Source organism: Leopardus geoffroyi, chromosome C3 (genome assembly GCF_018350155.1).
Source record: "Leopardus geoffroyi isolate Oge1 chromosome C3, O.geoffroyi_Oge1_pat1.0, whole genome shotgun sequence".
Taxonomy (NCBI): domain Eukaryota; kingdom Metazoa; phylum Chordata; class Mammalia; order Carnivora; family Felidae; genus Leopardus; species Leopardus geoffroyi.
In genome coordinates this window covers 34,790,001-34,816,037 of record NC_059338.1, presented here as the reverse complement: position 1 = coordinate 34,816,037, position 26,037 = coordinate 34,790,001, and the positions used below count along the sequence as shown (strand labels likewise).

At 54.7% G+C, this 26,037-nt stretch overlaps 1 protein-coding gene across 5 annotated transcripts in view; it reads left to right on the top strand.

The window, feature by feature from the left end:
- The first annotated feature begins 1,406 nt into the window (after positions 1–1,406).
- PLXNA2 (plexin A2) overlaps positions 1,407–26,037 on the top strand; it is a 208,843-nt gene continuing 184,212 nt past the window's right edge. For all 5 annotated transcript variants that reach the window (XM_045456756.1, XM_045456757.1, XM_045456758.1 and 2 more), the window contains exon 1: positions 1,407–2,087. The gene's annotated coding sequence lies outside the window, so the exon portion shown is untranslated. The remainder of the gene's footprint in view (positions 2,088–26,037) is intronic.

Genomic DNA, 26,037 nt, shown 5'->3' with positions numbered 1-26,037 from the left:
GACACAACCAGGAGACACCGGTGAAAGTCACAGGGACACAAATTTCAGCTAATGACAACGGTGAAAAAACTTTTGAAGCATTAGCTAATTTCTGTAGATGAAGTAACGTCTAAATATTCCTGCACACACACCCTATACTGTGTTGAATGGACGATTTGCACGACCACCTGTGAGTCTAAATTTCTAACCCTTTTGCTAAGCTCCTGCTCTGAGAATTTCAAGCGATTTCCCTCCAGGGTTTCCGGGAGTGATTTTTTTTTTTTTTTTTTTTTTTTCCTATTTATACCACTGAGGACTGTGGCCACGAGAGGGCAGTAGATGCAGCTCATCAGAATACTTGAACATGTTGAGTAAACTCGAGTGTGCTCTAATGACGAGCAGGGACTACGCAGATCCTGCGAACTCACTGGGGTCCAGCTTGCAGGCCTCTTTTGGAAAGCAGAGTCCAGGCCCTGCAGACTTACTGAGACTATATGGCACGGAATCAATAGTCGTAAAAGCACCGAGGCATTGCCATCCGGAATCCAGAAACCTCTCACCTTAGGTTATTAAAATAAGTTATCTTACCTCCACCTCTCTGATTCCCCTACCAGGCAAGCTCCCAGAGCCTGAATCTGGAAAGCGCCTCTCTGGTCCGTCCCCCCCTACCCCCACCCCCCCCCCCCCACGCATGCCAGATGCCCAGGATCCCTAACAGAGCTGGAAGCTCGAGCTTCAGAGCAAGGCTCATCTTTGCATTATGAAAATAATAATTAATAACAACAACTTCAAACCTCATTTGACAGCTCGTTGGCTTTTTGAAATTCACCAGCAGAGGAAATTTGCTCCCACCAATTCCGAGACCTTCTTCTCAACCTCATTAGCCAAGGCCCTTTCCTCCCCACTCACCCCTCACTTATATTAAAGATGAAGAAGCGGGGTGTGTGTGTGTGCAGGAATGGGGGGGTGACAGGTGATGCCGGGGGGGGGGGGAAGCACATCCTCACTGCCCTCACCTACTCTGCTTGAGTCCTGAGCTCCTCGCACCCGGGGCTAAACCACCTGAGCTCTCAAGGCCTCCACCCGAATCCCCAGGCCCTGGCAGATTTTCCTTGCCCCCTTGGCCACTTAAGGTGGCCGGCGGGTCCGGGCTGAGCTGGGCGCAGGGCGGGCAGCCTGGAGGCCTCCCCGCGCCAAACCTGATTCTCCTTTGTTGACAGCTGGAGGAGGAGGAGGCAGTCCCGGCGGGCGGGGGCAGGGGCGGGGGGCTGGCGGGCGCGGCGGTGCCAGCGGCGGGCGCGGCCCCGGCCCGGCGGGCGCGGCCGGCAGGGAGAGGGTTAACGCGCGCGGCCTCTATGATAATGAGCTGCATGGTAATATAGGGAGGCCGGCGCTGAGGGCTCAGCCGCCGCCGCCGCCGCCGCCGCCGCCGCCGCCACCGCCGCCGCCACCGCGGGAGCCGGAGCTGCCGGGCGCAGCGGCGTCCGCGCCAGACTGGAGCGGGAGGGTGGCCGAGCGCAGTTGCTGGGAATTTGTCAGCCGGGAGGGCGAGCGGTCGGGAGAGAGACCCCGCGAGCTGGGGAGCGGTGGGGAGCGCGAGCGCCGGAGCGAGCCGAGCCAGCCCCGAAATAGCTCTAGAAAGCCAGGTTCCCGGAGGAAATGGGACTGTGACCGAACCGGGGAGCAAGAAGGGAAGGAAGCGCCGGGCTTGCTGATGTCAGAGGAGCCCGTAAAGTCGCGCTGGAAAAATCTGAAGGCAGCCGGGGCTCTGCTGCTTCCCCAAGAGAGACACCGCCAGCCACCCCCACACGCCCCCTCGGCGCCTCCGGGTTCCCCCCGCGAGCCGGCGACAGCGCGCCGCGGGGCTGCTGCGGGGCGACGGGGGACTGGGGGGCGCGCGGACCGGAGACCGAGGGGCCACTTCAGGAATACAGATAAGTGGCTGGCGGCTGGACGTGGATTTTAATGAATTTGGACTCCATGTGGATTTGGTCGTCCCCGTGATTGGGAGCTGCGGGCAGCGAAAGGGGCAGCGCGCCACCCTCGGCAGCCGGCGGCCGAGGCGGACGGGCCGAGAGCGGAAGGACAGACCGACGTCGCCGAGCTGGGTAAGCGGCTCCTGGGGCCGGGCGCTCCGAGTCGCCGGCGCCCTCCGCCCCTCTCCCCCGAGCGCGCGCCGCTGCCGCGGCCGTCTGCCTGGTCGGGGTCCCGGGCCCGAGCCCCGGGGCTCGGCTGCGGCGCGCGAGTCCCCGCGCGGGCTCGGCCACTTTCGCGGGCCGGAACGCGGCGTGCGCGCGGGTGCGGGCGGACTCGGAGCCGCCGCCTCCAGCCCCCGGCTTCCCCGCCGGCCACAGGCTCCTGGCGGCGAGGGCGCTCCGCGGCGCGGCTCAGGCACGCACCTGCTGGCACTCTGCGGCTTTCGGGAGCACGGAGGCGGCGGGGCTGTCCCGAGAGCTGGCGCCCAAAGCGGGCCTCGGTGGCAGGAGCAAAGGGAGCCCGAGGCCACTGTGGCCAACGCTCCATTTGGGGGCGTTCACTCTGGTGCCGGAGTCCCTGGCGGCCGCTAGCTGTTCCTTCCGATCGGGGGGACTCGGGAATGGAAGGGGAATGCATCGTCTGCGCGGGGTCCCCGAGGTTCAGGGAGCGATTTCAAGGCACTGAGTGGGGAGAAGTGCTCCATGACCCTCTCCGTGCTCCCTCGTGGTCAAGCACCCATCGGCACCATCCTCTGGTTTGAGCAGCCCGGGAGGATTGGGGGCTGAGGTAGGAGCTTGCCCAGGGTGGGAAAAGCTCCTTACAAACCATTTGAAAAGATTTCCCTCCAAGTGTTCCTTCTTGCCCCACCCCACAAGTGATGTAGGGATCTTAGAACATTCTAGCTCTCTTTCTCCATCCCACAGGTAGTCTCTATAAATGGTACTCATGGTCTGGATGGGCAAGAAGAGAGTCGCCAGAAACTGCCATTCCAGGACCGTGGCAAATGTCCACCTGTTTGGCATGACCCTTGCTTTAGCAGGAGCTGCCTGCTCAAACTCAGCTCTGAGTGATAGATCATGGGGGAGGGGGTGGGTAAAAGACTTGGAAGCAGTTAAGTCAGTTAAGAGGCTAGGAATGAGAGCCCCATGAAATGGGCAGTGGAATCTGATCAGGTCTCCTGTAGGAATGTAAGATCCTAGGGTAACAGTGGCATGCCAGAAGCGCCTATGGAAGGGATCTAGCAGGGACAAGACCAGTTTGAAGTCGGGGGGCTGCCAGCTGGAGCTCACGGCAGTGGCTTTAGGGGCCTGGCAGATCAGAGGAACCCACAAAAATTGTGAGATCCATTCATTCCCTTCCTGGTATTCCTAAGCACGGTGGACAGGGTCTATGACCCGCTGAGTAAGATAGGTATCTGGGCTGGGCTGGGCTGGGCTTTTAGGACTAGGAGTCAGGTTTAGCCCTCCCCTCCCCACACAGGAGCAGGCTCCTGTCTTGCTGGGCTTCTTTCCCAGACCTTGAAACTTCATTCTTCCCTCTGGGCAGGCCTTGGATTCTGGGGCCTTCAACAGAGCAACAGAGCCCCGGAAGAGATAGCTGTGGCTGGAGGAATTCAGCCATTCCTAATTGAAATGCACAACTTTTGTGCAATCACCCCGGAAAGCTCCTGGAGTTGCTCGCAGCAGCCCTCTCTCCTCTGACCTCCTGGCAAGAGAGGAGAATTCATTAACTTCCCCTTCACCTCGCACAGCACCGTTTGAACTAATTACCTGTGATCTCTCCTCCTTGGCCTGGGGGGTCTGGAGGGGGGGTGGGGAGTGGAATGAGGAGAGGGGGTAGGGAACCAAGGAAACTGAGAGCAATCTGTCAAGATGCCTTAGCAAGGTTGTTTTTCTTGTCCCTTCTTCCACCTGCATTACCTGAAAGAGCCTTTCCCCTCTGTCCGCCCAGCGACCCTCTTCAGGGACCCACTGATAAAGGGAGGGCACTGCAGGCTGCCCTCTCTGCTCCCTCACTGTCCTCAGCAAATTGCATTAGGACAGGGCAAATTGGCTTGCAAAGCAGTTAAATGGAAATGACATGTGGAGCAATGTGCATTGGGGGTGAGGATTAGCAGGATCCGAAGGGGTAAAGTACCGGAAGGTCTCCTCTGCTGGAGAGTCCCCCCGAAACCCTTCTCTTTAACAGGACAGGAGGATTGGGGTATCCCACAGTCCGGAGCAGGGCAGAGGGGCTGGTTGGCCTTTGAACCCAAGTCCCCATGAAGAGCAAAGGGTGTTGTCCCATATCCGTCCCCTAAAAGAAACCATGTCAGTGCAAGGCTGGCGACTCCCCTTTCAGAGTTGGGCTGAGCACCTATCCCCGTCCCCAAAGAGCTGGGAACCATCCACCCCCCCCAACACACTTGACCATCTAAAGCCGTAGGTGTGCTGAATGTAAAAGTTCACCGTCTGTTAGGCTGGAGTCTGTGCTTAAAACGAGGTTAAAAAGAAAACCCTCAAAGGGTTTTCTCCAGTAGGCCCCTTTCCCATTTGCAAATACTTGCCATGAGTCCGTTCATCTTTATTTCATGGGCATGTTACAAGGAAACCCACGAGCAGGAGGGGAAACCGGTGACACAGTTAAATAGACGAGGTGCCGGCTGGCGGCAGGCTAAACTCCCCAGCTCAGGTACTATGGAATATTTACACCATTTGGGGGTGCATGGTCTCTAGCCTGCCTCCTTTGCTACAGCTGCCTCCCCAAAATATGAGCTTTGTTGTGGGGGCAGACGATTCCTGTCCCCAGCAACCACAGCCTCCCCACCCCCCCCACCCCCCCACTCCCCAGCTGTCTCTCTGCATTGCCACACAGCTGTCTCCACGCACACAGACTGGGGCCCGATATACTTCCGTCTATCGTGGCAAGTGGAGAGGTAGGGAGCTCCAAGCCAAGCCAACCCCCCCCCCACCCCATTCTGATCATAAAGAGACGAGAGCATTGTGTTACAGTCTGTTAACTACAAATAATTCAGGACTGTCCCCAGGAAACTGCTGGAAACAGGCTCTGAGGTGCTGTCGTTTTGCAGCTTATCTGCACACCCACCCCCATCACTACCACCCTCACCCAGGGGCAGTCTATTATCGATTCATTAGACGTGAATATTCTGTTTCTCCCCCTTCACATATGCTCCGTTCCAACAATGATGAATGGAACCGATTCCCTTATGGGAAACAGTTTTTTCACTTAGTTACAAAGATTTCATGCCTGATTAGAGTAAATGAAGGCTGGGTGTGCGTCCACTTCTTTTTTGGTCATTTCTAAAGGTGAGCCCTGTGGAGAAAAAGAAAGACAGTTCTTCCCGGGGTCAAACGGCCGGTTCCAAGGCACCCTGGGAGGGGTGGATGGTAAGAACGAGACACCCCTTTTCTCCTCGGCTTAGCCCTCGGGCTCTCTGGGGCCCCATTCCCTGGCACTGGGGCATATGGAACTTCTTTATCTAGCTCCGCACTGTTCCATCTGGAATTCGAGGGCAGAAATAGAGGCGAGAAAGTTCTTTGTTGGGGGGCAGGGTCCCTACCGGGTAAGAGTGTCAAGGAAGAGGAGGAAGGGAGGGTGAGAGCTGAATGAAAAGGCTCAGGCCTGAGCAGTGCAGAAGTTCCCTGCTCCTATGGTTGGTTAACCATTAACCCCCTGCCCTGCCCTGGCCAGACCTCCAGCTGGGGGGAAAGGATATGTCTCAGAAGCCCAGGAGCCCGGCAGGTGTTCTGTGACCCCCTCTGGCTCAGCAGAACATTTGTTCTGTCTCCTCTTCCTGCTCCAGCCGGAGGCACAGTCCTGGCCTCCGCCCACCCTCTCCCCTCCTCTTCCCTGGCAAGGGCACCCTCTGCCCACCCCCTGCCAGCTGTCCCTTCACCAGGCATCCCCTGTTGTTCGCGTGGCAGCACGCGTGTGTGACCGGGAAGCAGGGGGGATGGTGGGGCAAACTGATGGAGGGGAGCCAACTGGTTCCGCTCAAGACCCCAAAGCCAGAGCTCTAAACTCGGGTTATACAAGGTTTCAAGCATATGTATCAACCCGGGCCGCCCAAGTTCGCTTGGGGCATGGGGTCGGGGGGGAGTTTCCGTCCAAGTTCTCCAGGAACACTGGACTGTCCTAGTGCCTCTGGGATCTGGCTGGCGGGTCCCTATGTGGGCTCTTGGAGTAGGCCATTTGATCCCAGGCCATGTCAGAGCTTTTCCAGTTCATCACACCTGGCGTCTTGAACTTCAGGAAAACAAACAAACAAACAAAACAAACAAACAGCAGATGAACCAAGCACGCAGACCAGGAGTCAGGTGCACAGGGACAGACCCCCAAGTCCTGGTGTAGAAACAGTCACAGATACACAGAGAAGCAGGGTGACAGCACAGGAAGGTAAGGACAGAGAGACTGACAGTGTGAATGGAGCACCAAGAGCTGAGAGCAAACACACAAAACAAGTGGGAAAGACCCCTCCAGTCGAGGCAGAAGGGATTTCTTCTGTCTTCCCAGGCGAGGGAAGGCTCCGTCTGGGCAGCCATGGGAAGCTGAAGTAGCAGGTTATATCCACTAGAGGGGGCTCTTGAAAACCAGGCTTGGCCCTAAACAGTGGTTTTTGTGCCTTTCTTTCTTTTCTTTTCTTTCTTTCTCTTTTTCTTTTTCTTTCTCTTTTTTTTTTTTTTTTGAGAAGAAAAAATTAGATATATTAGAGACTCCCAGCTGTCACTACCCGGAGACTACAGCTGGTAGGGTCCGATTGCCAGTGGGACCTCTGGGCCACCATCATTACGTGGAGGTGGCCCATCACTGTGTGCGGCAAGGGAGAGATCTGGCCCACAGGGTGTGTTGGGGGGGGGGGGAGGCAGGGGAAGGGGATGCCCTCTCAAGTTAGCAGGCAGTCCTGTCTGCTGGCTTGCCCGACAAGAGGCTCTTGCCTTTCTTTATCAGCAGTAGACGTTCTTGGCCCAAGCCTTCACCTGCCTTTCCCACCCCCCTCCCAAAGTCCCCCCCCCCATCCTTCTTCCAGCTCCCTAAATGTGGATTTGCGAGATCCTTACAGATGATGGCAAAGCTGCTCCTTGAGGAGACTTTTTTTAAAAAGACTTTTCAGGAACTGAACGCGTGTCAATGTCGTATCGCTGATTTAAACTTGGTCTTCATGTTCTCGGTGGGAACCTTTCTCTGAACCCTAATTCCTCCCCCCCCCCCCCGCCTTTCATTTCAGCAGAGGACAATATGGAGAGGGAGCAGAGTCCAGAGGCTTTGAGATAATAACTGTCTGACAGGAGTATGGAAAAATATTGAAGTTGGAGGATGGGCAGAGGGCCAGGAAGTAGCATCTCTTCAGATCTGATACCTCTGATATTTCATCTGGGCTTCCCATTGGCTTCTGTTTACCTGGGGTCCAAGCAGAGGGAGGGAAGGGAGGAGAGAGAAAAGAAAAAAGAAAAACCAGATAAATGTATCAGGTTATGAAAGTTTAATCCTGCTTTTCCTTGGCTAAAATTACCTTCAGTATGGGAGATAAAAGGCAATGGAGTTGCCCTCGGAAAGTTCAACTTGTCTTTGAGAAGGGAGGGGTTGGAGGGATCCTGGGGCTCAGCATTACTAGCCCTTGAATGAACCTCTTTCCTCTGTGCCCCCCACAACAACATTCTCTCTGAAGCTGAGCAAGAGTGAGAGAGAGAGAGAGAGAGAGAGAGAGAGAGAGAGAGAGAGAGAGAGAAAGGAGGCTTCGGACAGAGGTACCTCCAGCACTCTTCTGCGTGGTCCGGGAGCTCACCTCCCAGGTTATCTCTTCCTATGTTTAAGCACCCTCCCTTCCCTCTGGCTTGTTTGGGGATGGGGGATGGGAGGGGGGTGAGAAAGAACCCCGGGAGAACCCCTCCAACTTTAGCCTTGGTTTTTGAATTGTTATGCCACCAGTCTCGCCCTTGCACTGAACCAAATAGGAGGACACCGAAAGCAGGAATTGGAATCCATTTACGCTTAAACAAATAGAAATCTGTCACTTGTGCAGTGGTAGGAATGTAGTACCATCAAGTATGAAAAAGTAATAGATCCTCCCTTCTAGAAACAGTATCCTGCGGGGAGGGGGAATTGACATAAGCCAAGTATCCTCCAAGGAAACTTCAGTGTAAGTCAGGATGGAGTTAAGAGCGCGGCAGGGGCGGGGGTGGAGGGCGCATCAGGGGAAGTGAAGGCACAGACGCCCGTGGTGGAAGCTTTGGCTCCAGTCCGTGGAAGGTGCAGATTTCCAGGAGAGACTCACGTCCCTGAGAACTGTGGTTTCCTGTCAAGCATGACTGTCTGACATTCTGTCATTTCTCAGCTGCTCAGAACTACCCCTCATCCTCCTCCACGGATTTTAAAAGTGACAACGGCCGTAGTTTTCTGTTAGTCAACATCCGAGAGCATGATCTCGGAGGCCCCACCCTCCCAAGGGGTTTTCACCTTGCATTCTATGCAAATTGCAGCCCTTTCCTGCCTCTAGAGCTGGCAGCATGATGCCGCTGTGGTTCATCAGGAAATGTTATTACTCATCGGTATTCACATGTAAGTGTCCAGAATCCTGCTGTTCCCTCGCCCACTCTTGCCTGAATGAACTCATTAAGTGGATCAGACCCCAGAGGAAAAAACTCGAATTTTATCCCTCCACCTCGGCTGGGCAAGAGAGCCATCTCTGGCCTGTTGGCTACCTGGAGGAAGAGCCCGTCTCTTTTAAGGTTTCTGTCCAGAAAGAAATCAGGGAGGACAAGTGAAAGGTGGTTAAAAGGAGATTTCGGCTCTAAGTAAAAACTTTATCCAGTCCTGTGTTGGAAGGTTGTGGTCTCCTTGCACCTTAAAATTGTTCGCGTAAGATCTGGGGTGGGCAGACCCTGAACTGGGATGGAGGGAACAAGGGGGCGTACTTGGGTTCTAAGAGGCCTTTGATCTAGGTATGCATATGTAAACATATATATGTATTTGTATGTGTATATGATGTGTGTGTGTATGAAGAGAGGAGTTTATGACAGCCCCCCAGCCCCCCCAAATGTGAAGAACCACTAGACCCTAGTGCCTGCGGTCTTTTTCTGTCATCAGTTTCTACTTTCAGCTCTGGTTGCGGAAGGGGGTTTTCAGAACTAACCCCAGTACCTGCCCCATGTCCCAAAGTCGTAGGCCGCTCAGTCTCAGAGTGAACGAGTAATCCAGGGACAAGACGGGCTGAGAATGTCAGGGGAACCCGAGTGTCACTGCTCTGGAACTCTGGACACGCCGTTGAACTTCTCTGAGCCGGAGGCAAAGCGGATGTTCCTCCCGTTAAGGGAGAGAGGGAAGGTTCAGGAGGAGAAGAAAAGGAGGTAAAAAAACAAAACAAAACAAAACAACAACAACACACAAAACAAAACAAAAAAACCCACAAAAACCAAAAAAGCCTGCCTGCCCTGTAAAGGCAGGGGGACCAGAGAGCAGACAGAAGTGACAAGAGGGGATGTTGCTGCTTTGAAGTGGTTTCCTGCTTCATAAAAGCGAAAGCCCTCGGCTGGGCTGGGTAAATATTACGTTGGCCTCTGACCTCCCACCTCCCTTGACTGCTCCCCAGGCTTCCCATTTTTTTTTTTCTCCCGAGCAACAGAGATACCTGAGGGAGAAGAGCCTGCTTCCTCAACTTCAGGGTCCCCAGCAGGAGCCTTGGTCAAAGCCCGACGGGAAGACCAGGCTCCCTCCCTGTCCCCAGACACGAGAACCCTCTCCTGGGTCAGCGAGCCTTACCTGGTCTCCGCTCCATGTTGGCGGGTAGCAGCGTGTTCCAAGAGAGAGGCGGTCAGGATTTCACAGTCACCTGACAAGACTGACCCCCACCCTCACCCCAGCCACCTAGACTTTCCCAACAGGTCCTTTGACATCCTGTGGAATTAAACCCCACACCACCGGGGTTTCTGTTGGGCAAACACTCCTCTGAGTTTTCTCTAGAAGTAAACAAAATTCAAGCCCGCCACCCCACTAAGAGTGACCCCCCAGGGTGTGGAGCCCTTCACTTCTCCGGGCCGGAGAACCCCTCTGGGAGACACTGAGGAAAATGTTGTGAACTGCACGTGACATGGGGAAGCCACATCTGGCACCCTTGCATAGGAGGTTTGGACCCTACCGAGAGGGGTGTCAGAACAGATGGCCAGGAAGGATCTGGTGTCGGAAGAAGGTCCTGATGCACAGGAACAAAGGGCCTTCCTTCCTTCACACTTGTCACTTTTCCCTCCTCCTATAAGATTTCTCACCTGCCCACTGGGGCCCACCCACCATTTGCTCTCTGATTATAGGAGGGAGGCGAGGAGAGCCACAGGAAACTCCCAGAGAATTGGCTCCTGCCCCTTACCCTGCACCTCAGTTTCTCCATTTGTATGGTGGAAATGAGCGCTTTTCATGACTATCCAAGCACCCCCATTTGCCTTTGTTTCTGGAGCCAGGCATAGGAAGATGGTGAGGGGATTTGGAAAAATGACAGTTGTTGCAAATGTGCAAAACTATTCTAAAATTTAGAGCAGGAATAAAGCCAAGCTCGGGACATTTTTCTTCCCTCCCTCTCTCTCTCTCTCTGAATTTGTTTGGAACTTTCTGAGAAAATAAGATTTTATTTAAAGAAAATGTATATGCTAAAGGTTCTTCTATATAAAAGTAGTTAAAAGACTCAATGGAGACTGGAAACTGACAGGCAAGCCACGTGTATGGCTCATGGTTAACATTTAACCAGTGGGGCTGGAATTTGAATTCTGAATTTGCTACTGCTGGGGTTTTGGTGCCTGCAGCTTTAAGAGTGGAACTGAGCGATAGTATCATAGAACTGGTAAGTTGGCATTTTTCTGGGCGTCAGCCTCCCATGGCAGGACAAGGGGAGATCTCACGGGCCACTGGCCACCTGCCTGCAATGAGGCTTACATCTCTCCTGCATGCAAGGGACAGTCTGTCCTGTCGTGGGACAGACTCAGTATGAAGGACCCTGGCGGGAGCGGGGACCCAGAGCCTCAGGGATTAGATCCTTGGCTGGTGCTGATCACTGGACAAAGCAGCAGGGTGTCTGCTGAGATACATCGGCTGTCTTTTCTTAGCCCAAGAAGCTCCCCTACATCCAGCCAAGGCACAAGGAGCCGTGGCCCTCGTTGGAAGCGCAGAGCACGGGAAGACGGCTCTGAGAGGACAGGGTCCTGTGCGTTGACAGCCCTGTCCAAGAGCCTGCTGTGGAAAGTGAGTCCGACAAAGCACCTAGATTTTCTTCTCTAAATCACTTTGGAGAACACAGCTTGAATGACAATAGAAATGGGTGTTCTGTGTAGAATGCCTGAGAAACGCTTCTGAGCGTTTGATAGCTTTCACCCAGGCTCACGTCATAGGTGTGATGCCCGAGTCCACACTGGGTGAGTAGATTGCCCTGAGGCACACAGCGAGTGGCCTTGCACTGGCCTGCACGTTCGTGGGGGCTCCTCTGTCCCAGCCCACCCCAGCCCTCTTGAACTGCCCGCTTAGCTACGTTCTCTTCCCGTCTCTCAGTCCCTAGCTGTGCCCTGCGACCTCCCCACTCTGTCTTGGGTGGGAGCAGGCGGGTGCCTCACGGTGCAGCTCTAGTCCCTGAGGACCCACGTCTGCCCTCCTCTGCTGGTCCTCGGGCCCCAGGACACCCGGACCACCTCTCCGCGGTGCGGCGCCATGTGGTGTATGTAGAAAGGCCCCTCTCTCGTCAGTGGCTCCGACCGGCTTTCTTCCATCCACCGCAAGCCTTGCTATTTGCACAGTCAATGGCTCTGGCAAGGCCGAGCCGCCCCTCCCTCCCTGAGAGGCACTGTGGGCACTGTTTGTGTCTCAGTCTCTATAGACTCAGCATTGACAACTTGAAGAGGGTGAGACAATGAGCAAAGCAGCTGCCCGCAGACTGTGCTGGCTGGGACGCGGCCGGGGAGCGTCAGGCCGGCCAGAGTTTGTGTACCCTGCACCTGTGAGCTTTCTCAGGCAGCCACGGCCAACGCACAGGGGGAACGGGGATCCAGAGGCCCTGGTCCAGGCCACCTGATTGGCTCCCACCGCATGCCCACAGCTTTCTTGGCCAAGCTTTCCCCCAGCTGTGTAGTCCCTCAGGGCCTGGAGGAAAAAGCAGGGTCCTGGCCCCGGGAAGCAGCCATTTAGAACCTCCGGACAGGGGGAGGCAGAATGCCCGTCCAGGTTAGAGAAAGACAGGAAGCTTCGCCAGAAGCCTGCCCAGGTAGAAGGAAGGTACATTACTTGCAGAGATTGAAGTTATTGCAGTATGATTTAATTTGATTTGAACATGCATGTATTGAATATCTACCACGTGCCAAGAGTAATGGGAGGAATGTCACCGTCCGGGCTCTTGACAGGCTTGCAATATGGCAAGAGAGGCAGAGGGATGCAAATAAATGACGCTGGCGGAGAGGGAGATTAACCAGAGCCATCTGACCCGGAAGGGGCCGCTGAGGGAGGGGATGAGCCCTACTTCATTTAGGGAATTTAAACAGAGGTTGGAAGGTGACAGCCAGGTCTCCAGAAGGGATTCCTCTGTGGAGCAGAAAGGTATAATGGGTGACGGCTGAGATCCCCACCCACTGGAGTCCCTGTTTGCTGCTCAGTAAATACGATGGAGGAAGAGGCTCCATTGGAAGTGAAGTTGACTGTTGGCCCTGGCTCGGGCTCGTGAGAACGACCCGGAGCTGCTGGCCTTCCTTCCATAGTAAATCAATCTGGTTCTCACTCCTTCGCCCTCACGACTCCCCTCAGAGCAGGGTGCCGGGAAGGCTAGGCTGGACTAAGCCCTGGTCTCCCCTGGAGCCAGAATTCTCCGTAATCACGTTCAAATGAGTACTCCGTCTCCAAGCAGGGGCAGACCGGTGGGAAGCGAGTCTTGGTCAGCTCTCTGCCTGCACAGCTCCGACTTCTAATCGTTGTCATAAGCGGGACGGAAACAGCTGCTCACTCCAGTCTATTATCAGCTTGGTTGGAGACAGAGAAATTTAAATGACAGTACGATGCTTAGCGAAGAAACGAAAGTCTGTGTTAAAAATAAAGAAAACAAGACAGCTTGTTTCATCGAAATGGAAGGGTTATTAAACAGCCCTGAATTAATCAGTGATCTGCCAGGGCTGGGAATTGCAGAGCAGCAGAGGGCCAGGGGAGAGACCTGGGAGAGGGTGGGTGGGTGGGAGAGGAGTCCCAGAGGGGGCAGGAGATGCCTTTGTCCTTGGGCTGGCTGCAGGGACGCGGGAAATATGCTGGTCTTCAGAGGGGGAAGCGGCAGCTAATTCTCTGCCCCACAGATACGAGCAGATAGGGGGCCCCCAGCTACTCCCCTTACAAAGCCCTGCTTCTGGAATCTTGCCATCAGCCACCACCTGCACCAGCCCTGGGGGCTCTCTACCCTGTGCCTTCCCACCAGCCAGGACCGAGGGGGAGCCAAATGGCTTTGTGTGGATGGCCAGATGCCCCCTACCAGGCCTTTTCCTCTTTCATGGGGGTGGGTCCCCAAGAACTCAAGCGTGAGTTGGGCTCCTGATGCCCCACCCCCCCATTCTGCAGCACATCCCTGAGGATGACCAGAGTCTTGCCCACCTGGAGGCAGAGAGGGATCCCTGGAGCAGGTGATCTCTCCTTGGAGATCTCAGCTGGTGGCTCCTGCCTCCAACCCCAGGCAGCAGGGTGACATGTTTGACCCCGGGAGCCCGAAGTCCCCCCCTCAACACATCTAGTACCTTTGCCAAAATATTCCACCCCAGATATACCTGTCTTCTCACCTGTGAGGGGGTCCTGCTGTGGCCGCTGTCCCTCACAGGCTGCGGGAGGGGTAGGTTAATGACATAGCATATGGGAAATGCTCAATGAACCCTCAAATCACTGCACACATGGCTGTTTGCATTATGGGGGAGGGGGGAACTGGGTCCTGAGAACTAAATGGCAGAAGAAAGGATTTCCAGAGGGCACAAGATGGGTCTGGTAGAGAAACAGACTTGCTCACCCCTTGGCAGGGGCACGCGAGGAGAGGCGGTGGCCAAGCACACACGCAAGCACACCCGTGTGCACGTGTGCACCCATCCGGGTGTGCAACATGTTGGATCTTGAATCAATCACTCCAAGAGCATTTTCTCTGCTCTTTGACCTCAACATTCTTTCTCCTCACCCCTCCCTCCCCCTGCTTCCCTCCTGGCTGTTTACCCTTTTCCAGGCTCCTCTCTCACACCCCATTCATCATCCGGGCCAGATTCTCACTCAGGGAGTTCTTTTCATCTCCTGCCCCAGGTCCCCCAGCGCTGCACCAGCCTGCATTCCCCCTGCTTTCCCTCCAGCACATTCTTCGCCCCGTGTCAGCCTCTCTGATAATTGTGCACTTCACTTTCCCTCAAAGTTAGAGCGGGGGTCCTCGATGTCCCGAGCTGATAGGACTGCAAGGGTCTCAGGAAGTCTCTCTTTTCCCCTGTCTACTCATCAAGGGACTTAATGCCACTCCAGGTGTTAAGGGTCCTGCAGACCACGTGCTTGTGCATCTCAGCTCAGACAAGCCCCGTAAGCAGACAGATCTCTTTCGGGAATGCCAACCACCTCCCAGCCCTACATGGCTCCCTTTTATCCGGCTCCAGAGCACTTCCCCTGCTCGGTGTGCATGAGTGTGAATGTGCCTGTTACTTAAGAGAGGCTGCCTGGCAGCTCAGGATCTTTTCTGCAGGAGCTCAGCGTCTCAGACAAAGAGAGGAAAATAATAGAAACAGAAGGTGGGAAGGTACAGGGTGGGGACCCAGCCTGCTTAAGAAGCTTCCCCTTAAAAAGGAGTTACAACTTTGTATTCGAAGGCGGGTTGTCAGTTCAGAAAAGCACTGGAGAGGAGGAGATGCGGGGGAGGATCGGGGAGGGGAGTTTCACCCTACATGCTGGCCAGAGCCGGTCTGGGAAGAGCCCGGAGAACACGGAGCTCCAGCTCAGGGACTGTCTTCAGCATCGTCTCCTCCTCCTCCTATGGGCCAGCTTTCCTCTCTCCTCCTTCCCTCCCTCTTTCCTGCCAAGGGCACCTGGATGAATCACCAAGAGCAGCAGAACTGGCCCTTAAATCACCCTCAAGGTGAGAGGAAGTGGGGGTTGAGGTGGAAAGCCTGGGGCTCGGGGCACTGGGGAGAAGGGCTACAGGGACCCGCGACACCCACTTCCTCCCGAGAGGCCAGGACCCTCAGGAGCTTCCGCGGCATAAGAATCACCTGGCTGAAACGGAGCCTCCAGCCTGCATCCCCAGCACACACAGGGCAGCCCTTGCTGCCGAGCAGGTGGTGTCCTTGCACAGTGTTTCTCCAAAAACAGAAACCAGAGTAATTGATGTTTATTCAAAGCTTGTGGGGTTAGCAGAACGCTTTCACATTCATAATCTCGTTGAGCCTCACCAACAACCCTGTGAGGTGTCCTTCAGCAGATGGAGGCTCCAAAAGGTTAAATAACATGTTCAAGGTCACCGAACTAGGAAGTGGTTGAGCGAGACCCGAGCCCAGGTCTCCTCTCTGCACCTGCTGCCTGGCTACATGCACTGCAGTGAGCTTGACCCCCTGACGGAAGAACCCTGTTCTGAAGCCTCCCTAGGGGAATCGCAGCCCACCCCACTCTACTCTTGATCCCTCTCGCTGTCAGTTGGCCGCTTACTATTATAGACATGTCGTATGATCTGTGAACCTGTGCAGGTTGTGGCTTTGGAGCCCTCTTGCCAAGACTTTTCCTGCATGAAAAGTTGTGCATCCTGTGCTGTGCATTCTTCACCGGCAGAGCTGGCGGCCACCCCCCCCCCGCCCCCACCCACACCCCAGCTGATCCTTCTTCATCCTTCTCCCCACCTCATTCACCTCCCAGTGACATTTGCTCTTTCCCCAGCGGGTTCAAGATGAACGCCAGCCAGGGTCCTTCCCGAACAGTTTGCTCCCTTCCTCACTACCTCCACCCGTTATGACAAATGGTTGAGCCCCGTGTGTTAGTCCACACCATGTCTAAGGGCAGACTAGTCACTGAGAAAAGCAAAGGGACATCCCCGTCTCCCCTCTCCCCTGCGCTCCATGATTCAGACTGAGCACAGAATGGAGGGAAAGGCATCCTGCTACCCCTGCACGAGATGCTGAAGAGCACGAGGGATTATGCCTGCACTCCAAGAGCCTCTGATTTGATGGATAAGACACAGTCGCATAGCGAGAGAGCCACCCTGGCAATGCGGTGTGTGCTAAAAACAACAGTTGCTGAATGACTTTGGAGGAGAGACAGGCGATTGGGGCAGGGAGGTCCTAGAGGTTTCCTGAAGCTTTGAAGGATGGACGGGGTTTGGATAGGCAAAGAAGAAAGTGGAGACAGGTAGAGGCAGCTGCAGAGGTGAAATTCTGCAAGGTGTCCTGGGGACTCCACACGTGAACCAGTTTGTTGGGAGTGAAATGCCTTTGGGAGAGGTGGAAAGGGAAGCTGGACAAAGAAGAGCCAGCTTGAGGAGAACTTGAACTCGGGTGCTTGGCCGTCCAGCCTCAAGCCCCTCTGGGCAGCCGACGGGGTTTCCATGGGTGGATGTCACACGCTGGCCATGTGCCTGGCAAAGTGAGACAAGGAATTTGAGGCACGAGGCACACTGGGCAGGGTGTCTGTGGCTGAATTAGCTGCCAATGGCTTTCAGGGTCCATCTCTGCAAATAGTCTCCGGGACAGTCTTACATGTGCCTTTTTCGGGGAGACGCCACCAGGCTTGCTGGTCAGGAGGCCCACTCTCGAACTTTGGGGAAGCCTGAGTTTTGGGCAAGGACAGTATTAAAAAATGCATCTCGATCTGGCACAAATGGCTCCTTTTCCTGCCACGAGGGTGAAGCAGCAATGATGGGGAGAGCTCCTTGTTTCTCGAGCACTTCCGTGGCCGGCCTTGGGAGCCACCAGGGAGGAGAGAGGCAGGGGCTTCTGCAGGAGAAGCAGAAAGTGCCGGGGACTCGGGCAGGGTGGGGGTGGGCCATTACAGTTTTCCTTCAAGAGGAGAACGACTGGGCAATTTATGGAGAAAGTAAGTGGGATTGAGGGCCAATCCATTGCCTGAGAGCTGAGATGAATGCCTGGGGTTTTGTTTGGATTTTTTCTTCCCTCTCCTTTTCTCTCCCTTTCCCTCCCACTGCTGTGAATCGGAGCTGTGTCATTATTCTTTGAAAACATTACGGGTAATGGCAGCATAATATGCCATTATATGGAGTAACTGTAATTTATTTAACAATTTAGTCAGGCACTTTCTACCCTGTGTCCTGCTCTCCTGCCCCATTTCAACCTCAGAGTTCGTGGCTCTCCTGCCTACAGTAAGGATGGGGTGAGAAGGTAGGAGACACATCTCCAGGCTTCTTGGAAAGGTCATTTGAAATGCCCCTGAAAAGAGAGTTCGCCAGCTAGCAAACCTCTTGCCACAAAACAGCCCCAGAATCCACCTTGTAACCGATATCTCGACCCGTGCCACCCTACCCCAGCCTGCTCCATTACCGAAATAAAATGGGAGCCTCAGGTTTTGACCTTTAAAATAAAGTACTTGCCCGATCTTACTGATCATTCTACTGATTTCTTTTTTTTTCCCCAGACCAGCGATAAGAAGGTTTGGTCAAAAAAGTAACATCTAAATAGGTAGGCAGGGTGTAAGGGTGAGGACAACATGGGCATCAGAAAGTCCTGCTTCCTAGCAAAACGACACTGGCCTAGTTAGTCATCCTTCCTGAGATTCAGGTTTTTCATCTGTGAAATGGGTAGGATAATACCCATCTTGCAAGATAATCACAGAATTCTCCATCGCATATGGAAAGGATCTAGCACAGGGTGCCACGTAGCAAGTGGGTAATAAACGCTAATAATAACGTTAGCCCCCTTTTATTATTATTGTTATAGGAAACAAATGGCACTTGCTGTTTTATGAAACTCATGGCCCTCAGGTTATGAAGTCTCCTAGTATGAATCTGACTCGACTTAGCAAAGCCGTAGCCCCCCTTTTATGCCTAGTCTGCCTTTGGAAGGAGCCTGAGAAGTCCTTTTTCCATCCTTTAAGCCCATAACATTGACCAGAACAGTAACCCCACTTCTACGATGGTTGAAGCAGGGTCCGGCTTAGAGTCTGGGGAAAAGCGGGGTGACCTTTCTAGGCCCCACGCAGTGCAGAGGGCAGTCTTGCTCCGGGGCCTGATGCTCAGAGTCCTGCTAATTCGCAGAAATTCTTTCTGCCCCAGGGGTGAGGTGGCCATGGCAAGACGTGTTCCTCCCTGGCCATCCCCCAGAGGGGGTTGAAGAGGGCAGAGCCCACGGAACGGGGAGGGGGAGGGGGAAGGGGTGGCGGGGAAGGCAGCTGCTTGAAATTGATTGCTTCTGTAGTTTAGTTTAGACCATGGGCTCTCTCAGCGCTGCCCGGGTGGCGACCTTTAGATAATAAAGGGAATTCTGGGAGCTTTCTGACAGGCCCATGACATATGGGGCAGGTCTGCGGGGTCAGGCGGTGTATCTCCCTGCTCCCGGCCCCAGGGTAATGAATCTTGTTTTGACTTTGCAAAGCCAGCCAGGCAGTGCCCCAGAAAGGAGCCGGGCCCCCTCCCCTCCGCCACCCCTCAAGTGAGTGTGCGTCTTTGGAACCCTTCATAATTCAGGGAGACAACTCCAAGCTTTTACAGCCTGTGAGGGGACAGGACAAACACTGCATGTTTTGCTAAGGCCCTGGGAGAGCTGGTGTGGTTTCCAGGGCCCCATCAGAGCCCACTGGGAGAGCTGGGAAAAAAAAAAAAAAAAAAAAGCCACAGAAAACCCTCGCCTGGTATGAAACGGCAGTGGTTCCCCGGGGGCGGGGCCGGAGGAAGAGCCGAGGTGGGGTGGAGGGAGTCGCAGCTTCTCCCAGAAGGCTCTGGGGGCCTGCAGGTGACATACCAACTGTCCCGGGCGGGAGCAAGCAGACGGGATAGGAAATACGCTGCAGGAAGAGCCGGACTGGTGAGACATGGCAGATGCCGATTCTGCCCCCGCTGGTGGTGCAGCGGTGAAAGGCAGCGCAGCGGAGTTCTCCGGGTGAAAGGGTGTGCACCCTTGCTGCCCTCAGTTCCCACACAGATGTGAAGAACCCGACGTCTCTGATGCCTGGGCCCTGCGATGGCTTCTGCAACCGCGCGCACGCACGCCCATTTTCTTTAAAACAACGACCCCCCTGAGCCAAGATGGCAGAGTATCTTATCCACCCCCTGCTGTGTTAGCTGGCTAGGGCTGCTGTGACCAAGTGCCCCGAACTGGGTGGCTGCAGCAGCAGAAATGTGTCGGCTCACAGTTCTGGAGGCTACAAGGCAAGATGTCTGCAAGGCTGGCTCCTTCCAAGGGCCATGAGGGAAGGGTCTGTTCCAGGACGTTCTCCCTGCCCCATCGCTGGCCGTCTTCTCTCCGTGTCTCTCCACTCGATCCTTCCTCTGTGCCTGTCGGCCTCTGTGTCCAAGTCTCCCCTTTCTGTAAGGACACCAGGCATTTGGATTAGGGCCCAACCTAATGACCTCATTTTAATTTAATTACGTCTATAAAGTCACCGTCTCCAAATACAGTCACATAACTGGAGGTTAGGACTTGGATAGACAAATTTGGGGGGTTCGTGATTGAATCCCTGACGCCTGCCTGCCCGCCTTTCTTGCCAGCACCCCCAGCGTCTGCACTCTGCCCCATCACTCTGCCTCTGCCCGCTGTGACATCTGAGACGTAGGGTCCATGGCCGTCACGTCGTCATGTGGGATCCAGAGCGGAGAACCACCCACAGCTCTGGTCACCAAGCCTCACTGCCTCACTACCCGGAATATGGGTTCCTCTGGCACCGCTGATGGGGATTGGTAGAGCCTCCTCAGATTTCCTTCTCTTACTCCTTGGTTCTCGGACGTTGGCCCTGGCTTCCCCACCTGTGACAGGAGTCCCCCACACTGACTGGTAGGGCATCTCCCCTCTCACAGTGCGAGAAGGTGGCTGTATAGAAACCGTCACCAAAAGTCGTCTTCATGCCCAGGGGAGGACCACAGTATCATCGATTTCACCTTCTCAGGGAAGGATGCCAGGAGGGCATGTAGGCAGAGGCCCGTTTTCTCCCTCACTTTCTTCCTCTCGCTCTGGGGCGAGATGTAGCCACTTTGCCTCACATAACGGCACGGAGGCTGGGGAAAAAATGACATTCGATTAATGAAGCAAATGCAGCTGGTATAGCAGTGACATCTAAATTGTTCCTTTGGTCCCTTTATTTTCTGTAGGAAATTCTCCCTCTCCCCACAACCCCCCCCCCACCTTTTCCCTTTAAATCGCGTGCATAAAATACGCTAATAACAATCTTCGGTGTCTGTGCATGAGTGACAGCTGAAATAAGAAAAAGACTAATCGTACCTCCTGCAGCCCTGTCACATGGAGATTAAATGAGCCTCCCTCCCGCCCCTCCATGTTCCCCGCCCCCTCCCCCACTCTCTCCTCTCTCTCTCTGGGTCTCTCCTCAATGAGAATCATGGGCATTTGAATAATAATATTATAGACGCCATCAGGGTGACAGTGGGGAAAAAATCAGCCCAAACCCATGATTATTCCTTCAATCTAATAATTATTTAAATACCAGATAGCTCCTTTTACTCTAATTGAGGCCTTTCAGCTGTCGGCATTACCCGGGGCCTTTGCGCTCGCCCTCTCGCTCACCTTGTGCTACCCAACGTGCCTGGACTACCTCCGAGGTCCGTGTTAGACAGAGTGACGCTCAGGATGTTTGCATGTATGACTGTGGGGATGACATTATGACGGGTCCTTCAAGATCGTGCCGCCACAGGGAACGAGCCAGGGCCCCAGCATCTCACATGTAGACCTTTTATCTTCGTAGACCTGAATTCATAGAAGTCTTAAACCCAAAGGAGCCTTCTGAGGTCACTGGGACCAGTCCCCTGCCTCCGGGTAAACGTATTCCTGGACAGCGGTGGGGAAAATTCACTGTTAGAAAAGTCCAGGCTCCTTGGCAGGAAGCCCAGGAGTCCTCTCCAGACGGGATGTCCCCCTGAATATCTAACTTCAGTCTCTCCTGCTGCAGTTCTCTTTGGGAAGAAGGGGCTTCCTGGGCTGAGACTACGTCTGACCCGTCTGTGAGGTCGCCTACCCCCCAGAGGGATGTGGCATGGGGCACCCCAGCCCCCAAGTCACAATGTGGGTGCCCTTCCTGCATGTGACGACTGCTGAGGCTTAGAATAGGTCAGAAGAGGTCATTCTCCCGACACAGAAAGGAGCCATGGGCGGTGGCTTTCTCACCCCCCACGGCCCTCAATCCCTGGCCTCCTTGAGCCTGCCCCTGTACCCGCTCCTCGCCCAGGCCAGGCTCAGGCCGGCCCCTCACGGGACTGCCACCAGCAGAGTCACCTTCTCTCCCCCAAACTGGGCGGTCTCCAGGCAGAACACAACTGACCCCCAGGACCCCTTCACCTGCAGCAGAGGAAGCACTAGACTTTTTGTCACCAGGTCCAGCCTGTCCCTGACTCATCTGGGGTCACAGTGGACAATTTGTCTTCTTTCCGTGGGCTTTTGTTTCTTTGTTAAAAAAGAAGAAGAAGGAGAAGAAAGAAAAGTAGTGGATCGAAGCAATCTTACAATCCCCTTTAGCACAGGCCCCGCTCCCTGCGTGTCGGGCCCTCCTCCTCAGAAGGGAGAGCTGGCAGAGAGGACGGGCTTCGCTCTGCCGCGGGCGAGGAACGAGCTGGAAGGGCAGCCCGGGAACAGCGGCTGACTCCTTCTCTGACTGCACGGCCTTTATTGCCACGTGTACCTTCTCTCTGTCCCCATCCTGGCTGCGTGAGCCACCTGCTCGGTGCAGTTGTAATTACGGGCACTTTTGCCGTTATTGTTAGGAACAATGTCACGGGCAGGATGATGCCGGTGATGCCGATGTGGTGGTCCGCGCCAGTAAAATGGAGATAGTGGCGGTGGTGTTGCTGCAGAGGGGTCCCAGGGGTGAGATCTTCCACCAGGAAGGTTGACGCAGTTCGGCAAAAAAAAGGTATCCCGACCGTAAGCCCTCTTCCCACTGGCTCCTTCAGCAATGAGGGAGGCAGAGTGAGCCCACAGAGGCGTGAGCACCCAGGTGTCCCAAAAAAGGCAACGAGGCAGGGAGGCAGGGAGGAGGGAGTCTGCCCTGAGCTGAGCAGCGAGTGTCTGATTGTCATCTCCTCCCTGCTTTGCCCTTGGCACCAACAGCAACGGGTCTGGGAGGTAATAGATGCCTCGACTGCCTGTCACCAACACCTGCCTCCTGAATCCTGATCGGGGCGGGGAGGGGGGGGCGTCATCAAGCCCTCCAAATAAAATATTTAGTGGCACTTGCTTCCCAAAGAGGCAAGCGTGCCTCTCCTTGGCGTCAGGAGTGCTCTGAGTAAGGTGTCTCCGCGGGCTTGGCTGATAGAGCGCGCATCCTGGTTGGGACCAGGGTTGGGGAGAAGACAGAATAAGCAAGTGTCGCCTCTTGAGAATGCATGTGGCAAGGTGACTTCACAAACAGTCACCGAGAGAGAGAGAGAAACAGACAGAGAGGGAGAGAGAGAGAGAGAGAGAGGTGACAGGAAGAAGGAGGCATCATGGAGAGAAAACTCCCGAGGTTGACATCAGACAATTGGGGTTAGGAAGAAATGCTAGGGTCCCCAAGTCATGGGCACATGCTCACTGGTTTCTACCAAACCGAGGATGGAAACTTCATTCTAAGACTGATCATGGAATGATGGCGTTCAAGAAGAGCTGGAAATATTGACAAATAAATTATTAATAGCATGGGCTGATGTATCTCGAACATTTCCAACGGGCTGGACATTATTCCAAGCGCTTTATCTGTGTTAACGGACTTCATCGTAATAATCTGATGAGGTAGATGCCGCTCGCTACTAATCCCATGTTATGTAGATAGTGACATAGCATCACAGAATGGCTGAGGACCTTGACCAGGTTTACACAGCTGTCAGCTCTGTTTGAATCCAAGCATCTTGAGTTCAGAGCTCACACATTTAACCATTAGAGCACACTGCCCGTCACCAGAGGCACAACTGTTCTGCTTTCCGCTGAACTCAGACAGGAGACTCAATCCTTGTGAGCGGGGCCCCGCCTTGGGATGGCTACCTGGTAATAACCAGCCTTGGCATGGAGAGACAGAAGCTCTCAACTTGGCTGTTAAGTCTGTTGTCCTTGTGAAAGCCACACTCCCAATGTGGACTGTGAGCGTCCCCTGGCCAGCCCTGCACAGCAGATTGTGCCTCCTCTTAACCCCAGCTCACCAGGGCCCACGGCTGCCAGATCACAGGCCCTAGGGGCCGTCTGTCCCAGAGCAGATGCTGACTGAGGGACGAGAGGGAAAAGCCCACTGTGGTGGTCTGGTGAGAACTCCTGGCCTAAGCAGCCTTACCAGGGAGCCTGGAAGGACCTCAGTCTCAATTACACATTCTAGGAGCAAAAGGAAAGAAGCTCAAGGTATCACTTCACCTGAAAGAAGAGATCTTACAAACTGGTTAATTCAAGCTCCCTTTATTTTAAGATGATGAAACAGGCTCAGGGAGATGCCAAACAAGATTAATGCCATAGTACTCCTGGGTGACACAGGCAGGATTTGAATCCCTGGCTCTTCCTCCTGCCCCATGACTTCATACCTTCTAGGCATCGGGCCAGTTTTCCCATTCATCATTCATAGCTCCCAGGATTCTGCACCTCCACCAGCCTCCCTGCAGGCTGCAGAGAGCTATGTTGGGACTTGTGCAATAGTATGATAGAGAAGATCACCGTGGATCCATTCCCTTCCCGCGATACAGGCTTCACTGGGTCAGAGAGCGCCAGGGTTCAGAGGTCTACCCGCAATGTTTATTCTCATGGAAAGGAAGAATATGAACAAATAACGGAGCTCAAGAGCTCTGGCAGGATTCCTGAAACACAGTCTCCTCGAGAGGCTTCCGTGATAATAATCACGGCTGACACCGGTTGAGCATTCACCGTGCGCCGGGCACCGTGCTCACAGGTCCCCATGCCATCTCATTCACTCTCATGACAACCTTAGAGGTAGATTCTATAATCGCCCCCAGTCTGCCAGAAAGAGACGGGAGACTTGACTTGCCCCGGGGCCCAGATGTGTCCCCCAAGTCTGCCTAACAACAAAAGCCACTCCCTATTCACACTGCCTCACGTGGATAGTGGGCAGGGGGCTGAGGTGGTTGATCTTAACCTCACACCGTGTCCTTTGAAGTTATCTCTGCTCCCAGAACCTTCTTCCTCCAGCCACGGGCTGACCGTGTATGTGCAGGCGTGTTGTGGAGAAGGCAAGAGCTCGGTGCCCGGGTGTCTCAGAGCACACTTTCTAAAAGACCAAACCCCATGTGCAGGGTGGTGACACTTAACCACCCTCCTCACAGCTCCTGGTGGGAGACCGCACTCCGCCTGAAACCAAAGGAACTTTTCTACCCAGAGACGGGGACATGCTCGGAATGGTCTCTCGTAGTTCCCGGGGGCCGGCTGGAGAACGTGAGCATTCTGTTATTTCCTTTCCACAGCTCCTCTTGAGGAATTCACGTCCTGCTACCGGCCCCAGGACGTAGCTAAAAATAACCTCTGGTTTTCAAACCGAAAGCTCTGTCTGTCAGGAGGCTTTGCCGGTGCGCGCGTGGGGCCGGAAGGGCTGTGTCAAAGTCGCTGAGGTCAGCCTGGGCCTCATGCCGCTGTTGCCTTCCTCTTTCCAAGGAAGCCTGGGGCCTCATGAGTCACCCCAGAGCACCCCAGTGGAGCCTGGTTGGAAGAGGGCCGTCAGGTGGGGCCTCCCTCTGGCACCATGGTGGCTGTTGGGCCTTGAGGAGGGGCCTTTCTAAAGATACAGAGCGAGGGGCGCCTGGGTGGCGCAGTCGGTTAAGCGTCCGACTTCAGCCAGGTCACGATCTCGCGATCCGGGAGTTCGAGCCCCGCGTCGGGCTCTGGGCTGATGGCTCGGGGCCTGGAGCCTGTTTCCGATACTGTGTCTCCCTCTCTCTCTGCCCCTCCCCCGTTCATGCTCTGTCTCTCTCTGTCCCAAAAATAAATAAACGTTGAAAATAAATAAATAAATAAATAAATGAATGAATGAATAAATAAAGATACAGAGTGAACGCTGTGCGGATTTCCAAGGTGGCACCTGTTCTGATTCTAACCCGTTCCGGCCAGATTAAGGGGGCCGAAGGGGACGTGACGCTCCTAAGCCCAGAGTTCCGTCTGGACTTGCCTGAGAAGGTTGCTGGACAGTCTGTCCAGCTGGAGAACAGATTTGTCTGCCAGACAGCTCGCTGCCTCCTCCTGCTGCTGCCACCTGCTGCTTCAGCCACTGTCCCTGTCCCTAGAAGTCAGAGACGGTGCTTAGAGATGGGACAGGCTCTACTCTCTCATCCTCTGCCCGGGAGTCTAGAAGCTCTCCACAGGAGCCCCACCGTGCCCTTCTGGGCAGCTTCCGTAGAATACAGAAAAAGCTTTAGAGCTTGGGGATCAGAGGAAAAGGAGCAAAGGAGTCAGGACAGGAGGGCGACTGGGCTTCAGACAGGACAGGCTGAGGCCTGGCGTTGACTTCGCGAATCCTTAAACAGTCGCGGGGCCCCAGCAGTGGCTGAATGAGGCTGATCCTCAACTCGCCTCCCTTTGCGCCCACATTTTCCAAACCCAGAACTCTTGCCCAGGCAGGTAACGCGGGACTCAGGTAGCCAGTCCCCCTCTGCAAGGAGGCCTGGCTCCTCCCGTGCTGCCCCTGCAGAGAAGCAGAAGTTGAAGTAATTTCTACCCGACCCGGCCACCTGCTCACCGGAGAGGCAGAACGACCCCCCCCCCCCATCCCCACCCCCACCCCCACCATCCCAAAGCAGGGTGGAGGGGATCCACCCTGCTCCCTGGGGCTCCTCAGGCTCCCGAATGGTCCATGTGGAAACCCCAGTCCTGACAGTGTCTGTGTGGTTCATTTTTCTAACAAGTTCTAACAGCTAACCATCAGGGCTTCTTCTTTCTGGAGAGGACGAGGCTGAGGGGCAGTGGGAAGCAGTTTTTCAGGATGAACACCTCTTCTATTTCCCTGTAGAGC